General features: G+C 38.8%; 2 long non-coding RNA genes across 2 annotated transcripts; both read right to left on the bottom strand.

Annotated features, from left to right (window-relative positions):
- Positions 1–944: 944 nt before the first annotated feature.
- Positions 945–3,704, bottom strand: LOC113952139. Its single transcript, XR_003529410.1, has 3 exons — positions 3,583–3,704; positions 1,489–1,587; positions 945–1,199 (listed from the first exon to the last, which is right to left on the bottom strand). It is a non-coding gene; the product is annotated as an uncharacterized LOC113952139 (long non-coding RNA).
- A 3,096-nt stretch (positions 3,705–6,800) lies between these two features.
- LOC113952138 lies at positions 6,801–8,708 on the bottom strand. Its single transcript, XR_003529409.1, has 3 exons — positions 8,456–8,708; positions 7,894–7,943; positions 6,801–7,436 (listed from the first exon to the last, which is right to left on the bottom strand). It is a non-coding gene; the product is annotated as an uncharacterized LOC113952138 (long non-coding RNA).
- Between the last annotated feature and the right edge of the window lie 8,878 nt (positions 8,709–17,586).

Raw genomic sequence — 17,586 nt, 5'->3', positions numbered from 1 at the left:
ACCCACTCCTGGACTGAGCAAGGATTTCTTTTCCAAAGGGTGTGGGGTAGGGCTCTCTCCACTCATTTTCCCTTTTTTTCCCTTGCTTCTTAAGATGGAAGAAACAAGTATTTGAGGCTGAAATGAATCCACCCGAGTACTCTGGCAGGAGCTGTTCTCCACGAAGTTTGCACTTCAAAGGAGTGAGATACCACACCTGGCACAGTTTGGTACCTACCTCGTGACTGCATCCCACTGCAGAGGAGTGGATGCAAACTGCCTTGGACGGCACCAAGCAGAGAGAAGGAACATGCTGGCCCAGCACCATTCGCCTTCCTTCCCTTGGCCCTACAGACCATATCTGCTCATTCCACTTTTTGTGTGACAGGTTTTTTACCAGTAAAACCATTTCACTCACCTCTATTTCGTTCGATGCACCCCACAGACGGACCCCTGGGGTTCATCCTCCCAGAGCTCTGACACTGGACACCTTTTCCCACTTGGCTGTGACTCTCTGTCACAAGCATTAGGGATTCGTATCAGCTCGTGATTTCGCTTTCTACAAGCACCCTGTCTTGTTCCAGCGGGAACTAGAAGGCTTATATAACAATAATTCCCTGTTCCTCAGCTGCTCCACGCTCCCATAGCATCTCACATGGCAAGACTCCTTTTGAAACTTCTCCCTGGCAGCCTGCTCTGGTCTCCCGCAGAGAACCTGAAAAATAACATTTCTTTCCCCATAATGTTCCTTTGCAACACTTCCTGTAGTTTTACAGCAGACAAGATTAAAAAGAAACAAAACTCCATGACCAGCAGGGAGTTCTGCACTGGGTGACAATTTGAGGTGCAATTGTGCAATAAGGGATTGTTAGGGTGGCAGTTTGTTACAGCTTTGCAAGGAACAGTGTGTGTCAATGCAGTTATATTTAGAGACTGCCACTCAACTGTGAAACCTCCACTGCCTTGGTCAGAAGTCTCCCCAGTGCTTCAGTATGTCTTTCCTTTATGTTTAACTCACATTTCAGAGTCAAACTGTGGAAGAGAAGTTCTATTTCTTCCTTATTTAACACCTCAGCAATTTCTTTTAAACTGTACAGGGTTTTGGTTTTTTGCTCTGAACTTTCCCTCTTGTGCAGGATGGTAGGCTGCAAATGGTACATGAATTAGAGACTTATCTTTCCCCTTCATCCATTTTAAAGGCTCTGAAGAACTGTATATTCCTGACAAAAAAATACATTAATACATAAAATGAACACCAATTCAATCAAAACTATTAAAAAAAATTAACTCTGAGATAAATATTATGTCTAGAATTATCTCTAGGAATAATTATCACTATTTTAAATATGGTAAAGTATTATTTCCTTGGGTACACGAAGAAGCTTTGCTATAATATCTGCAGGAGCTGCTGTAGATTTTTATCCTTCTAATCTCATAATCATCATTAATGTTTTTAATTCCAGATTGTAGCTACCAAAAAGCTTGGGATACACAGCAAAAATTACATACCCCAGATTCTGTATCAGTTTCCATTGGTTTGATTTGTGGGTTCCCAGCCCTTGTGATGTGCATTTCTGAGCCATTGCCACCAGTCCAGTTCTCAGTAGCCTACACCAGAAATACCAAAGATATTGAGATTAAAAACATTTTTATTCTAAACTCCATACAAAACTTAAGGTTTTGAGGTGGTTTTTTGGTTTTATTGTTTTGGGTTTTTTTTTAAATGAAAAATATGATTTAAACAGAGGAGCTTGGATTTCACAACCAGTCAATTAACTCTTTTCAAGAGAATTTCCAAAATGTGCCTATGAAATCTTTACTAAATCAAACAGGTATACCTATTCCTGAAAAATATTTCTGGTTTCAGTAGCTGAGACATATTTTAAGAAAAAAAACACTTGCAGAGCTTCCATCAGATACAGCTTGATGCATTTTGTGCCCCTGTAGACTCGCATCTCAAATTCCAACTGTGTGCTAGTGCTTCAAGCCAAGAAATGAACCCGACTGCACAGCTTTGCAGCTGTAATGGCTTCATATTTGATGATATTTACAGCCTATTTAGTCTTGCAAAACACAAGAGGCCTATGTTTAGGATTTTTTAGAAACCAAGCTGAGCCAGCAGAGCTGTGGCTCACGAGACCTGTGTTGCTTCCCTGATGTTACAAGCAAAACCTGCTCAGCCCTTGGAGTTACGAGTTCCCCAAATACTTTATCCTTTACAAATGGCTGTACCCTACATTAACTGCAAGAGTAGGTGTTAAGTTTTATCATACAATTTGAAACCATACTACTGCAATTTATTTAACTGAGCTGACTAAGCTTCCTGTGGGAACTGGTGCCAAGCTTTGTGCTGCAGGTGGGTAGGACAGGAGCAGTGCTGACCCCAATACTGCAGTATTAACTAAAAGTTTCCCTAATTCATAGGATTATGCTATAGCCATGTTGTACTTCAAGTCATAAATTGTTACTTTTAACTCTGTTTCTGAAGTATAGTGAGCTTCATAAGAAATTCTGTTTGTAATGGCTGAAACCATATTTTGCCATTTGAAGGTAATATAATCAGTTTGAGTTTTCTTATATTATTCTGGTTTTGCCGAAGAAGATTTCATCCTTAATGCATCATCAGTAGAACATGTAGTTTACAGGAGTCGTGGTAAAATTAAACTACATTATTTTGCAAGCAAATAGTCTTGAAATACATCAGTGTAGCAACAGCAAACACGGAGCTCACAGAAACACCCTACATTTTGGTAAATATGATCATTATCTCTCACTTCTTGTTGCCCTTGTACCTGCAGCCACATGAAGGGTGAACTGTTGATTATTTCCACTGTAAGTCCTGGCACTGACTTTTTCCAGCTACTGTTATTTTTTTACTGAACCATCCAATAATTACTAAGAGGAGAGATGAAGAGCAATATTTTCTTGTGCATGTTTATTCCAACTTGTTCATGCAGTTTCATTAAGTTAAACAGAAGCTGGGTGGTTTGATATCTTACTATATAGTGTTCTATACTTTATATAGAACTATATAGTGTTCTTTCTTTACTATATAGTGTTCTTTCACCTTTAGGTCTTATAGTTTATTAACAACTAGTGTTAGGTTAAAAAGATGGAAGATACACAAAAGTGGAGCCTTTAACAACTAAGTTATGTGTTTGGTAACAGAAGGTTTGGGGGGCACTCTCAAATATTTTGTTAAAATTGCTTGGGGGTCTGGGGCAAAAAGGGAGCAGCACAAAAGGCAACGGTGGTTTGGCAGTTTATGGGGATGTGTTTCAGCCCCCTGCTCTAACAGTGTTTCCTGATTTTTGCTCAAGGTAGGCACTGTCATACATGGAGAACCTGTGTTATTTTCTAAGTCATTAGGGCCTGTGTTTTGGGCACAGAAAAATCAAAGAAACCAAGCGTTACTGGAAGAGATTAAACCATTGGTTTCAACTGGATCCATTCAGATACATGGCGTGCACTAACTAGACTAGTTTAAGGTGACAATAAACTGCAAGTGACTTCAACCATTTATGGGCATCTAGTTCACAAAATGAGATCTTAACTAGGCTGATGTAAACCCACCCCTCACCCTTTTTAAAACCCATACAGTACCTTCAGCCTGCTTATTTCTCATATCCACATCCACTGCTCCACACCAGACACAGCCCACAGAAACGAAAAGCTCAGAAAAGGGCAGACTGGATTTTAAGACTTCTCAGGGTGCAAGCTGGTTCTTGTACTTGTTTTCACTGTGCCAGAAAAAAAAGTCTCCAATCTAGATCCTAAGACCTAATATTGCAATAGTTATCAAACCTAGAAATATGTAAAAAAGATAATAGGCTGCAAATCTGGAATTGAAGCAGGTTCTAGGCCTCCAAAAAAAGGGGGACTGAGGCTGCCAGACAGAATGAAACCAGGAGAAAGTTCCTTCCTGCTTCAGAGCTGTAGGAAAAGCAATTCAATCAGAAGGTGTCTCTTCCCTTCCTGCCCCCACTGCGAGAAGGAACAATTCTGACTTACTAGGTCAGCATAGTCTGCAAGACTTTGCAAAATAACAAAGATGCAAGTACTTTCCTGTGCCTAAGGCTTGCCCTCTCAAAAAGACATAAATACAAATCATACACACATAAATATATGTATTCATTAATTTTATACTTTACTGAGCACTTTCAGAGATACTATAACAGCTGGGCAGAGGAGGGAATGTATTTTCAGCAATATTTTTTTGTAATACTTTTGAACACTGTTTCATTTTTCCACATAAAGTAATGCATCTCTCATACATACCAATGCACTGCAACAAATATTTCTGATGGTTGGTTTGTCTGGTTTGAGCAGAGTTAACCTGACCTTGTTCTTTGGAGAGAATTCTTTTCAGCTGAGATATCTAACTCTTCTCATATGACCTCAAATGCAGCCACTTTCTACCTCCCACACTGAACTGTGGCTCTTTTGTCATCACAAATCTGTTGAGTGAAACTTCACGTGCAACAATGACTTTTTGCAAGAAATCAGATTAAGAAGCTAATCAGGGAAAGACATTTTGGTGTGTTTTAATACTTTTGAAACAAAGTGAAAATGGAGAATATATCAAGCTCATTTCAGCTTAAGGGGGTGAGCGTAAAACTGTCTTTACAGAAAGCTTTCTACTCTTTCAGAGAGACAGTCAAAATAGGGCATGCTAATAATATGGCATTTAGGAAAAGGTATGTATTATTTTAAGGCTAATTTGATAAATTGCCATCATTAAGACCTTGATAATGGCTAGGTCTAATGCAGCTGCTTAGGTATATAATAATAGTATGATGCCTGCTCTAGGTTTTTTTCAAGAAAATGCTGCAGTTTGACTCAAGCACTGGTGGCAGAATGGGCTGGTTGTCACCACATCTCAACCTGGGGGACAGAATTCAGCTCTTAGAAATCATGTAATTGGTGACTTGGTTTGAAACCTGAGCAATCAGAATTAGTATTACCCAAAGAAATCTCTCTAGGATACAGATTGAGATAATTAATAACACACATTTACTTTATACTTAAATCATACCTGCACCAAACTCAGAGCAAAGCAGGAGGCAAACACAGAGCTCAATTCCAGAGACACAGGACCAAGTTCCACCGAGCATCTTGATTCCACTGGGCTCAGTGGGGACCACTGAGTTTTTACTCCCCCAGATTTAGGCATTTATGGGGCACTTGGATCAGGAGTGTGGCTGCCTTGCCCTGCCTTATAGGCAGTAAAGGCAGAGAGGTGCTTTTAGAGATGATGCAAGTCTTAGGTGGGGATCAAAACCCTGGAAAAACTAATCCCTCCCTTATTTCTAGACTCTTAACTGAGGTTAAATGGGTTCAATTTAGGACTCTGCAAGCTCATATAAAGAAAAGTTTGGATCTATAATGCTTGTCTTGATCAAATTTTAAAACATGCAAGAGAATTTTTACAAGTAATTTTCATAGATGGATTTGACCCCAAGTAGCCACTGGAAATAGAAATGCTGTTTTATTATCAGACAAAGTAAATACTTACCAAATTAATACACAAGCCCCTAGCAGATTTACATTTTTTCTCTTTTCCCTGAGCTCTATTAATATTTAAGTTTGCTGGTGTCCAAATGACCCAACAGAAATTTTTGAAGGAAGTCATTATTACCCAGAGCACAAAAGGATAAACTAATCCAAAAATTAGCCTTCTTTGAATGGAATTTAAGTGAGAAAGAACAGAGCACATTTCATCTTGATATTTCTGATTCTACAACCACATGGATAAGAAGATATATTTATTATAGTGACCAACATTTCTGGGGAAAAAAAAAATCTCAGCATCAGAATAGCTCTTTTGTCTTTAAAGATTTCATGATGGCAGTTGAAAAGGTGTCATTTGTTTTTAATATAATATTTAATCCACACTTAATTACGAAAGGAAACCATGTAATCCACTAAATGAGATGGAGTTAAAAATAGCAAAAAGAGGTACTAAAATACATAATGAATTTTGGCAGCTGCTTATATTTAGGGAAATAATAAATTCTATCCAAGAAATGAAGAACTGAAAGGGGAAGCAAATTCTCATTGTGTGCCTGAAGTCTGAAGGGCTGTTCACCAGGGCACCAACAATCTTCAGAGCCAATAGCTCAAGATCTCATTAAACCATACAATACTTTATGCATATTAAAACACTAAGGTCTGGTTCATTGCTTAGATGTGCTGCAAAAGTGTAAAATCTCTCTTAGTTCTGCTGCTACTTTCCTGTCCAGCTTTACCAAAGTGCTTTTGAACTGGAAAGCTGCTCTGAGAACTTCTGTACTGCCTATTTTCCTTCTCAGATTGGGGAAATCAATCCACATTTGGTTTGGTCCCCAAAATTGTAGTTATTCTGTCATCAAAAGATTCTATAATCAGTTAACATGTGCTACAAAGCCTAAAGCATGTTAAAAATGATGGGCAGACAGCAGGGTTTCACATCCTCAGGTTGTGCAATACTTATCATATGTGAATATTCTTTGCATCAAAAATTATCTACTGTGTACAGTCTGTATATCTACAGTCAGTAAAAGTGTATAAAAATAAAGTTGTCTTTATCTAAAGGAGTCTCTTCTAGAAAAAAAATGTCATCTTCTTCCCTCAAAAAAATTGAAAAAAATGAAGAAATAAAAATTGAGGGAAACAGGTAAAAAGGTGTTCAATATACAATACTTAGTTCAATTAAATGCTATTTAAAGAATAAGCAGTTCTAAAGACATTTACTAGATTCTTCATCCAAGTGTGTTAAAACATAATTTGATCACTATCGACCCTTGGGTATGTGTTGACCCTGGAGGGCTGCAATCCATAACCAGTTCAACAGCTGGAAGCTCCAGATCTAAGGCTGGAAGTAAAGTTCACCTTTTTAAAAAGTGAAAATAATTAACCATTGCAAATAAGGCCTGTGGTAGCTTCTCTGGAATTTGAGCTCTCAAATAAAGATTAAATGTCTTTTGGTCCTTTATCAGTAAAGGAGAAGCCACCAAGGCTTCTCCTGTATTCCAAAAGATGTCCCCAAGAGGTGATGCCCCAAAGACAGATAATGAGCCCCTAAAGGAGTCAAGACCAAGCCCAGGCATGAAAAGCTTTACCAATCAACATGAAAAAAACAAGATACTTTCAAGCCAACAGGACTGGAGCCTTCAAAAATTAATGGACTGCATCATATAAAACTGCCAACATGAAGCAAACAGAGATCCTTAAGTACATCCTCCCCTGTATCCATAAATCAATCTGTAATAACAACTCCTACTGCTGCACTAAACTTTTCCTTCCAGCTACTTACTTGGAAAACAGAAACATGCCTCCTCATGTGTCCATTAAAAACAATCAGTCTTGCTGATGCCTTCTCAGGTGATTTAATCCCTGTGCGTGTTCTTACCTTTCTTTAACAATTTGTATGATGCCTTTCCTCATTTTTATTCACTTATTAGCACAGCAAGCAATTACTTGGGGAAGGGGAAGAAAAGAAAAATAACCTCAGACCGATGGGATGGAAAAAGCTTAAAAAAAGAAGGCAAGAGGCAGACTTGCTTGGTCTCAGAGCAGTTGCCATGGCACTGCATCTGACTTGTCTACAGATTCACTCTCTGGCAGGTAGCAGCAGGCACAGGAGTTAGTTTTCATCCTCTCTAGGAGAGGAAATTTATTTTCCCCTCACCTCTTGGGCACTAAAACTCAACCTTGTTCACAGTGCCAAGAAATACTGAGCTGACCCTGAATTCCACGTGCAATAGGAGTTCAGCCTACACCACTCCCCACACTGACTCCTCTCATTTTCAGCCTCTCACCTTCACCACTAAACCTGCCCCAGCGAACCTCTCTCCAAAACTTTTGCAGTGTTTTGCATAGCAAAGTAATTCCTGTTGCTCCACTAGTTTTAATCTTTTCAAATCTACAACATACCTCTTCCTTTCTTCAGTGAAACTTGACTTATCCAAATGACCAGGAAGACACTGAAAAAGTTCAAATATTATCTTCAGAATAATTTTTAAAATATTTTCAGTGATTGCACCTGTCAAACTATATAACGTCAAAGAAGTCCTCCTTCTACAACTTAACCTCATTGAATAAGCTGATAAAAAGACAGATTTCCTGCAGCCTCAAGGGAAGCTCTTTGGGTGCACTTTGTCTCTTTCACCTAAATGACATCACCTATTCTCAGTATTTCCAACAGTCATTTCTGCCTTTGAGTGATTTAAATCTCTGCTGACTGTACTCCCAGCTCCCATTTTTAGCACGAGAATCAAAGTATGCCTTGTCACCTCTTAACAAAAAAAATAAAGTTTCAAGTTTGTCAGATCTTCCCCCTCTGTCAAACTTGTTCTTCTCTTCCATCATTAGAGCACTCAAACCTATTTCTCCTTTAGCTAAGCTAAATCCTCTCTGCTTTCCTTTCCCGTTATTCTATAAACCTGTTTTCCTCTCTCTCTGATCCCAAAACCATAGTAGATAGTTTTGACATCACCCCTTTTCCTGCTTGTCACCCCGAGTTCTTTGGTTTATTGGGAATACAGCTGCCAACCACCCCACCCTCAGCACCTGCTTTTGCCATTCCTTTATCTGTGACATCACATTAAGGCTTTTCATTTTCAGTTTCAGAAGCCTCCAACTCTTACCTGAACTGCTATCTCGGGCTTTAGCTTGGCCTATGGTGCCCTCTGAGCTCTCCACTCTGAATATCCTGTGTTTTCAGAGTGTTTTCTGTCAGTGCTCTGGGTAATCACATGGAAGCAATACAGCTTCCCTGCCACAGCTGCAAACATCATTAGCTCAACAATACTTTATATTTTTGGTAACAAGGAGATAAAGCAAGACTGCTATCTTGAGTCAGGTGCCAAAACAAGGGCTTTCTTTGCTCTCAGAAGTCCCTCTACTTTCTAACTGGACACAGAACTATAGCAAATGTGCTGCTCTGAACTGCTTTCATTCCATTTCAGAAAATAAAAATCTCAAAAACTTTCAAGCCACTTTGCAACCTTGGCACTTCAGGGCCTGAGCAACAAGGGGCAAACAGAAACTATGACTAAGATTTGTTCTTTAATTCTTTGTGCCTCCTGCCCTTCCTTTGCAGAGGCTGCCTCATCAGGAGCCCGCTGCCTCAAACTGGAACTTGCAGCCCTGTAACTACCTCAGACTATTTAGAACAATGATATTATTTATATACTGGATGGTTTGCAGTACACCTTTCATTCCTTTTCAGAGCAGTACATGATTATAATCACCAGTAACAAATACAGCACAGGAAAACACTGATTGCAGTAACTTGGCAATCCAGATGTCAGAGTTCCAGACCTGTCCCAGCCAGGCTATGTGACCCACTGTCAGATTCCACATGTAACTAATTCCTGCATAAGCAATAAAAATATCTGAGCTCAAGCCAGCTACAAGGCTTATCTCCATGTTTAACCACACTTCAGTTCTGCAGCCTCACATCTTCACTTCATACCTTTCTCCTTCTTACATTTTTCAGTGAATTTTCTTTAGTCAGACCGAGGCACTTCTCGCATTTACTTTCCATGAGTACTCAAACAATTGAGTTCTCCTGACATAAATGCCTGTGGAGAAGGAATGAATGTCAAGGTCTAAAGCCAAAGCATTTGTGCCAACCTAACATATGATTCAATGCAGAGATGATGTGCATTCTGTCACTCAGCAAATGGAAAGAAACACACCATTGTGATTTATGATTGAGCACCTCTGAGCAACACAGCTTGGAAATGAAAAACTAGCAGAGAGTTCTCTGCAGGGTAAAAAGGGGAAGGCAGGGCATGAAAAGGGGAAATGGAAAAATACATATAGAATCTAAATTATTAAATAAGGTTAACAAAAAATATGATACTGTTCCTGTAAAAATCTTGAGCTGGTAATACCTTTTGGTCTCTCATTAGTTTTGAGCATGAATGTCAATATACAAGTTGTGAGCCATCTTTCTTTCCTGAGTTTCTTTCCATTGTCTTTGCCATTCCAGTTCCTGGTGAAAGAAGCAGGTCTGCATGGTTATCATTCATGTTCCTCTACTACAGCTGTACCTTTCCAAATTACATTTCCATTCCATCACAAACCTCATTCTCCTCCCGTCAATTTATACGGCATTGTTGAGTAAACTTTACCAGAACAGGAATTTTCATACCTTGTTTTATAAATATTTATGCCTTTGGAGAAAAAAGTTAAATACAGATAGTAACATACAGTTAATTCTATTTCCAGAGCTGGACGAGCTGCAAAACAGTTTAATGCAAGTGACAATAACTGCAAATATAGACAAAAACAGAGTAATCACATCAGTATTTATGCAAAATATATTATAAAAATTGAAATGCGCATATTTTACTAAAATGCAAACTATATATGGCCCATAAAATGCTGATTTTAATGTCCTCATTACTGTTAAATGATTTGCTTCTCATGTACCATTTAGTAAAAACAGTCAGTTAATGGCACTATATTGGAGTTTAAATTACGATTTTTTTTTTAAATTATGTTCAGAAAATCTGTTCTGTAAGAGCACTGCTGAAAACATGATTACTAGAAAAACACTAAGATGAGAAGTGTGTTTCCCCAGCAGTATCTCTGTAATATTGCATTCCCATTCTCACTTGAAAGTGAAACCTGTGTACAGGATTTAATAACTTTATTTTATTTTCAGTTTCTCTGTTATGCAAGAGAAGGCAAGAGGAAGACAACACTGACAGATATTTCAACAGCTATTTATTCATTGCAGAAGTGCTCTGCTTCCAATAGATAGTGAAAACCTGTAGTGGGGGGGGGGAAAAAATCACAGAAGAGAAAAATCAAGCACTAGAGACTGCAATGCAAATATTCTTACAAACAATTATGTTTTTTCACTTACCCAGCCTTGCAGCCAACTGCTAAACTTGCCCAGATGTCCATTTTTCACATCTAAAAATTCTTGGGAAACAGGGCTTTGCTTTATGCTTACATTTAGCCCTATTTTGTCAATCCCAAAGCATTTTATAGAGAAATACACATTATAATTTCCACTTTAATAAGATCACAGAGTCATAGAACAGTTTGGGTGGAAAGGGTGCTTTAAGGGCCATCCAGCCCAACCTCCCTGCCGTGAGCAGGGACAACTTCACCTGGATCAGGCTGCTCAGAATCCCATCCAACCTGACTGAACATTTTCAGGCACGGGAACTTCGTCATTACTTTATTTTCTTTTGCCTGCAGAGGTGAGGGCAGCCCTGAAGTGCTGCTGGGGCTGGGGGGCAGCAGAGTCACAAAACCCAGACCTCTCCTGCACTGCCTGAGAATAACTTTATTCCTATAATCAGGATTAAGTGAGGCTGCTCTCACATTCTGAGTCAAGCACAAATTCCTGCATAGATCAACACAACATTTTACTTCTTACCAGTTCTACTGCCAAAATATCCTAATCATAGAATCAGATCTGTACTCTTCAGCTACTGGTGAAGAGAGATGCACTGTTTTACTGTGTAAGATATGAATACACTCCCTCAAGAGATTTATTTAAAACTTTGACCTACCTTTTCTGTGGCTCTCTCTGAACAAGAGACCTGAGAACACTTCTCCTGCATAAGATCTACTTTAGCAAAGTACAGCTCAGTTTGAAGGAGCCCAGCAATGGACTTGACTTTTCTTCCCTCACTGTGGGGGTCCTATTGAGTTCAGGAACTTGAAAAAAATAATCAAAAATGTTTTTAATGCCTGCTCTTAAATACAATTCCTTGAATAAACTAAAGTTAGAAATTCCAAAGAATTAACATTCTTTGAATGTTAACAACTGAACACAATTGTTAATCCAAGATCAGTATGAAGATCCAACATTATGTACTCCAAAAAGTCAAAGATATTTCTATAGTGTAGGCAAATGATATATTTTAATAAAATAATTTACATTGCCCCGAGTTAAAGCCTAGAAATGTAAAGATACACCTTTTAATGGCCCTACAAACAAGTAAATTGAACACACTGCCTGCTTTTTTTTGGCACAGAGCACACATAGTGGCCTATAAGCCCCCGAAGCAGCCCAGGACCAGCCAGGATATTCCATTTGCTCAGTTATAAGGCAAAAGAGGAAAGCAGGCAAGTGTGCTGCACAAAATTATCAGACAGGGAAAAGTGTGGTAGGGCATAAATCCCTAAGGAAGTCTGTGTTCTAAAGCACAAGAAATAACTTGTTACTTTCACAGTCACAGTTATCATTCTATTCATTGTACTTACTAGAATGGATGCACTCCTGAAGTAATTAAAGCATTTTCATGATCCATAGGTTTGTTACAGAGAAAAGTCTTTTACATTTATCTCTTTCCAGTAATGGCAGCTTGCATCGAGAGGTGAAATCAAAAATCCATCATGAAAAGATACTTTGAAGAACTTGGTTCTAATCTTCCAGCCTCAGGGTTTGTTTTTTTGTTTGTTTATTCACTCTCTAGGGAACAGGCAAAGTAGAAGAAACTTCACATTTTACTGTGTTTTCATGGCCTTAATTTTCACCACTTCAGTCCCAGCAGGTCGCTGCAGCTTCACTATGAATTTCTCAGTTTTCTGTACTGCATGAAAATATGGTCACCAAGAGGATTTCCCATCACAAACAAATCAGCTGTACAAGGGAGGGAGAATTGTCCTTTGGATTCCATCAGCTAGAACTTCTGAAGTCCAACCAACCAACCAACTGCACAACTGCTGGCCCTTCTGTGCCAGGTTGGACAGCCTCTCTATCAGCTATGGGATTTCCAGCACCCCTTCCTCTCTCAGTATAATGTTAAATCATATTTTATTATCTTTAGCATGTGTGTGTACATTCTACACTTAGAAGAACTGATCCAGCTATTCTTATGAGGTTGTACACACAGAACTGGCCACATCCTCACATATTAAAAGTCTAAATTTATAGTCATAACAACGTATTAAAAAAGTAAAAAACCTTACTGCTACCTCAGACAAAAAAAATTCTCTTATTGAAGGAACTTTCAACCCCACTGGCATACCTGTTTGAGCCAATACTTTAAAAACTCCTTGTACTGAACAGATTAGATTGATATTTTACAGTAATGCCTTCTGTCAGGGAAGCATCCAATGGGAGCCAGCTACTACATGGATTCTAACACGGCTTGCCAAATTTTACTAGTGTTTTCAATGTCCACACAAGAAATTGCCCATTAAATTTATAGACCAATTTTATGCTAACTGTACTCATTATAGTCTGTGAAGAAACTAGGTAATTGGGTTGTTGTACTTCTATCTTTAGAAATAAATTAGAATTCCTGCTTAGTTAGAATAATTTAAAATGTCTGACAGTGCCTGTTCAAAGCATCCATTAACAAATGCTGGCTTCTCCTCGACTTCCCACTGCATTAAACAGGCCATTTCTGTACACAAGACAAAGCAGCTAATCAACTGGAAGTTGAAAATAAATATGCAGGGAGCAGGCACACAAACCACAGTGTTAAAATACATTTGCCTTATGCCAAGATTCATTTGTAAATTCATCAAGTGTTACAGTTACTAAGTCATGTTGATATGTTTTCAAGATGGTTAACTGCTCGAAAACAAATAATATTTACAGTGCAGTTAAATGGACTTATTCAGCAATACTCAAAGGCACAAATTGAACCAGTGGGTGTACAGAAGCATTTGTGTTGCTGCAGCACTTAGGGCTGTGCTCTGGTGAAAGGTGGCCCTGCCCACGGCAGGGGGGTTGGAACCAGATGAACTTTAAGGTCCCCTCCACCCCAAACAATTTTATGAGTCTGTGATCTGACCCTTAGATCCTTTTACAGCAAAAGGGCTCTGATTTCAATTCTCAAGATTTCTAAGATTATGCACAGTCTCTATGTGACTGTTGCAGTACAACAAAGCCAAGCTGAACAGCAGAAAATGCCAGAAAGGAGTGCAGAGACTGAGTAATTTCTTATCTGCGAAGATATACAAACCCTCTGCGGGGAATCACTTCCCTGCACTCAGGAAGCCTTTGGGTTCATAAACTTGAATCCTTTCCCAAAGAGGAACAATTAAGTCCACTCCAAACATATCTCAGAGGCTAATAAATAATCATACTACTACCTTCTAATTTCACATCTTTGGGATAGCTAACCACAGAGTTATAAATTAAATTCTATCTTCTAAGGGATAATAAACTTTTAGCTATCAGAGAGTACCAGTCTGTGGTTTACTGTGCTGTAAAATGTAAGAAGTTACCATGTAAAATGTAAAAAATTACCACAGAAAATGCAAAAGTTACCATGCTGTAAAATGCCCTGAATAGGGATGCAATCATCCAATCCATTCAGTGTTCAAAGTTTCACTTTCCATACAAAGAAGATTCAGTGAGTGACGACGAAAAAAAACACAACTAAAAAACCCAAACCAAAACTGTGAGCTCCTACTTGGAAAGCTCACAAATATAAACAGAAGAACAGATGTTTTAGTTTGTTTTGTGAAAGGTGGTAATGGAAGATCAGTCATCCATGCATCAAACAAGTGTTCTACTGACTCAACAGCACTGTGACAGCAGCACAGCTCCTCCTGAGAATGCCTCCAAAGTTGAATCCTGGGGGCAAAATCATCTGAGGAATGCTTTGTTTAAAATGTGATTAACAAAACCTCTTGGCAGTAGCTTTGCTATCTTTTGGAATTCCAGAAGTAATTGTAGGTAAAAGAAATTCCTAGACAAAAAAAATCAGGCATGGACAGAATCCAATGCAAAGTGTTAAGTGGACACTGAGTTATGACTTTGGTTTCTATTTTGAACTTGGCTACCTATGAAGTTCAGCATTCATTAACCAACTAAACCTTGCTACAGTTGCTGCCCCGGAACAGCAATATTACTCTAGTATTGGGCATTCTGCTGTTGAGTCAGAAAAGATACTGCCTGGGAATATAATCATCAAATTTAAAGTGCTACTTGATGAGAATTACATTTTTAGTTTAAAAAGTGAAAGTGACTCTGATATTAGGAAATAACAGCCAGAGTTCTGTGACAGATACAAGTTCAGCATCAAATTAAAGCAGTCAGTAGTTCTAGAACTGGAATAAAGTAATAGATCTTCATAAAAATAAAATAGAATACATAGCAGAAAAGAAGTGGGAGACTTCAAAACATCCCTTAAGCAGTTTTTGAAAAGAAATGATGCTCCTGGCACCTGGATGCTACAGCAGGACATAATTTGTAGAGATGAGATGATGGAGGAGCTAAAAAACAGGTGTTACATACAAGCATCAGTGGCTCAGTTCAGGGAGAAAAAATTCCATTATCATCAAAAACTTCAAGTTAGTCATTATTAAACCTGTTACCCAGAAGATTCCCTCAGTAAATTGTTCATTTTGCATAGTATTTCCATGGAATATGCAATATTTTAATATTAGAGTGCTTCACCTTAGAAGTAAAGGATTTAAGCTTAGAGATTCAAATCATTTCAATTAATGCATAGACTAAATAAAGAGTCACTTTTTTTAGGTTGTTGGTTTGGATAAAAAGGTGGTATTTTATATACAGGATCATAGAATGGTTTGGGTTGAGAGGGATGTTAAAGCTCATCTTGTTTCAACCCCCTGCCATGGGCAGGGACACCTTCCACTAGACCAGGCTGCTCAGAGCCCCATCCAACCTGGCCTTGGACACTTCCAGGGATGAGGCATCCACAGCTTCTCTGGGCAACCTGTGCCAGGGCCTCACCACCTTCACAGGGAAGAATTTCTTCCTATCTAACCTAAACTTGCCCTCTGCCAGTTTAAAGCCATCACCCCTTGTCCTGTCACTCCATGCTCTTGTAAAAAGTCCCTTGCCAGCTCTCTTGTAGCCCCTTTAGGTACTATCAGCCTATCACAAACACTTTGAGGCCAAATAAAACTCCCCAGCATTCATAATTCACTGCTTCAAAATAAGGTTCCGAACAGGAACAATTTTTCCAAGAAGGACTTTGTCTCTTCCTTTATCAATGTACCTTGTACCCCAAGGAAAAGCTGCAGAACATGGGGGAAATCCACATGGACTACACCTTGGTAAAAAATCCTGGACATCAGCTCCCATGACAGAAACAAGAGTGAAATGTAGGTGAACAGAATACCACAAACCAAGAGGCTGTTTGCTCAAAATCAGGTAAGACTGTCTGAAAATGAAGACCTGAAACAGTAACCAGGCAGTTACCAAGAGACCTCAGGTGGGAAAGAAGAATCAGCTTAAAAATCAAGTGTAAAAAGCACTACTGTTTCTAACAGTGAGATGAGAGCAGTGAAAACCTGGTCTGACACCAGGAAGGTGCTCCCTGGCACCTCAAGCTCTGCTGAGGCCTGAGGGAGAATCCTCCCCTGCATGCCTGGCATGGGCTGGGAGCACAGGGAGCAACAGGGACAGGCTGCTCCTGGGGTGTCACCTCCTGTTAGAGGGACAGAGGGGAGCACGGACCTGCAAACTCAGGGTGGGGAGCTGCTGTAGGAGGGTGTTCAGGTATCTGAAGGTTTTTTAAGGGTCTAGCAGTCATTAATCTGTGATATTGCTGCTATTAATCCTGCATGTATAGTTCATGGACTAACAGTTAATTACAAGCCATCAATAAATCACCCACAACTTCAATTCTAACTTGATTTAAGCCACGAGTTGTTTACCCCTACAAGCAACACAGACACTCCCTTCAGTGTCTTCTGCTTCACACTGATATGTGGCCTTCAGCTAAACTTAACTGTCTCAGATTTTTTATTTTTCTTTTTTTATTCTCTTTTTCCTTCACCTGAGAGCCCCCAAGGGATTCAGGAAATCAACCCACGAGGTACACAGGTCACGTTTGCTTCAGTTCTCAGACTGATTCCAATCAAAGTACTGCAAAAATTGCACTCCCCCAAAGTAATGGCTCCAAAACCTGGGCCAAAAATAGGTCATGTCTTTGAAAATTAGATATTAAATTGTTGGGTTAGACAAATGAAAATTTAAGGATTTTAACATATATGCTAGCTTTCTTAAACAAGATGCTCTAATGAATTTATTCCACTAGATCAGGTTTTTGCTTCAGGAAATTCCAATTAAACACCATATGAAAGCTTGGCATGTTTCTCTCCCTCCAACTGACAGAGTTCAGTGTTAGCTCTTGGTTTTTCTAGAAAACATTAAAAGAGTGTCATTCATATTTCTTTTTTAAGCAGAGTAAAAAAAACACAGTTAAATTTAATTCTGTATGCTTCACTTCTGTACTTCTGCTGATGACATTTTTATAAATTAGAGGTAATGAAGGATCCTTTCCCATGTTTTAACTTCACAAATTCTCAGTCTTTTGAAAGCATAGAAGATAGGGATGAGACTCTAAACACTTGCATAAAACTACAAGATCTGTCAATGTATAATCAAAGACACAGCCCAAGCAGACTCACTGATCTGTGACTCAGACCCTGAAATAAAATACTAATATTCATTAAGTGTACACATGCTTCTTCTAAACTTATTTTTCTTTATGGGCTCCTAACTTTTGATTAGCCAAAACAATTCTTTTTTCATTATTCTGTAATCAGGAGGAAAACATTCAGTATTGTGTATAAAGATTTTTCAAATTAACTAAGCTTACAAGAGACGTTATGTCACCTTAGCAACTACTTTTTAGAAGTTACTTACTCTGCAAAAGCTGA

The sequence above is a fragment of the Corapipo altera genome, unplaced genomic scaffold, assembly GCF_003945725.1.
Source record: "Corapipo altera isolate COAL_440 unplaced genomic scaffold, ASM394572v1 70, whole genome shotgun sequence".
Taxonomy (NCBI): domain Eukaryota; kingdom Metazoa; phylum Chordata; class Aves; order Passeriformes; family Pipridae; genus Corapipo; species Corapipo altera.
This window is presented reverse-complemented; position numbering and strand designations above follow the sequence as displayed.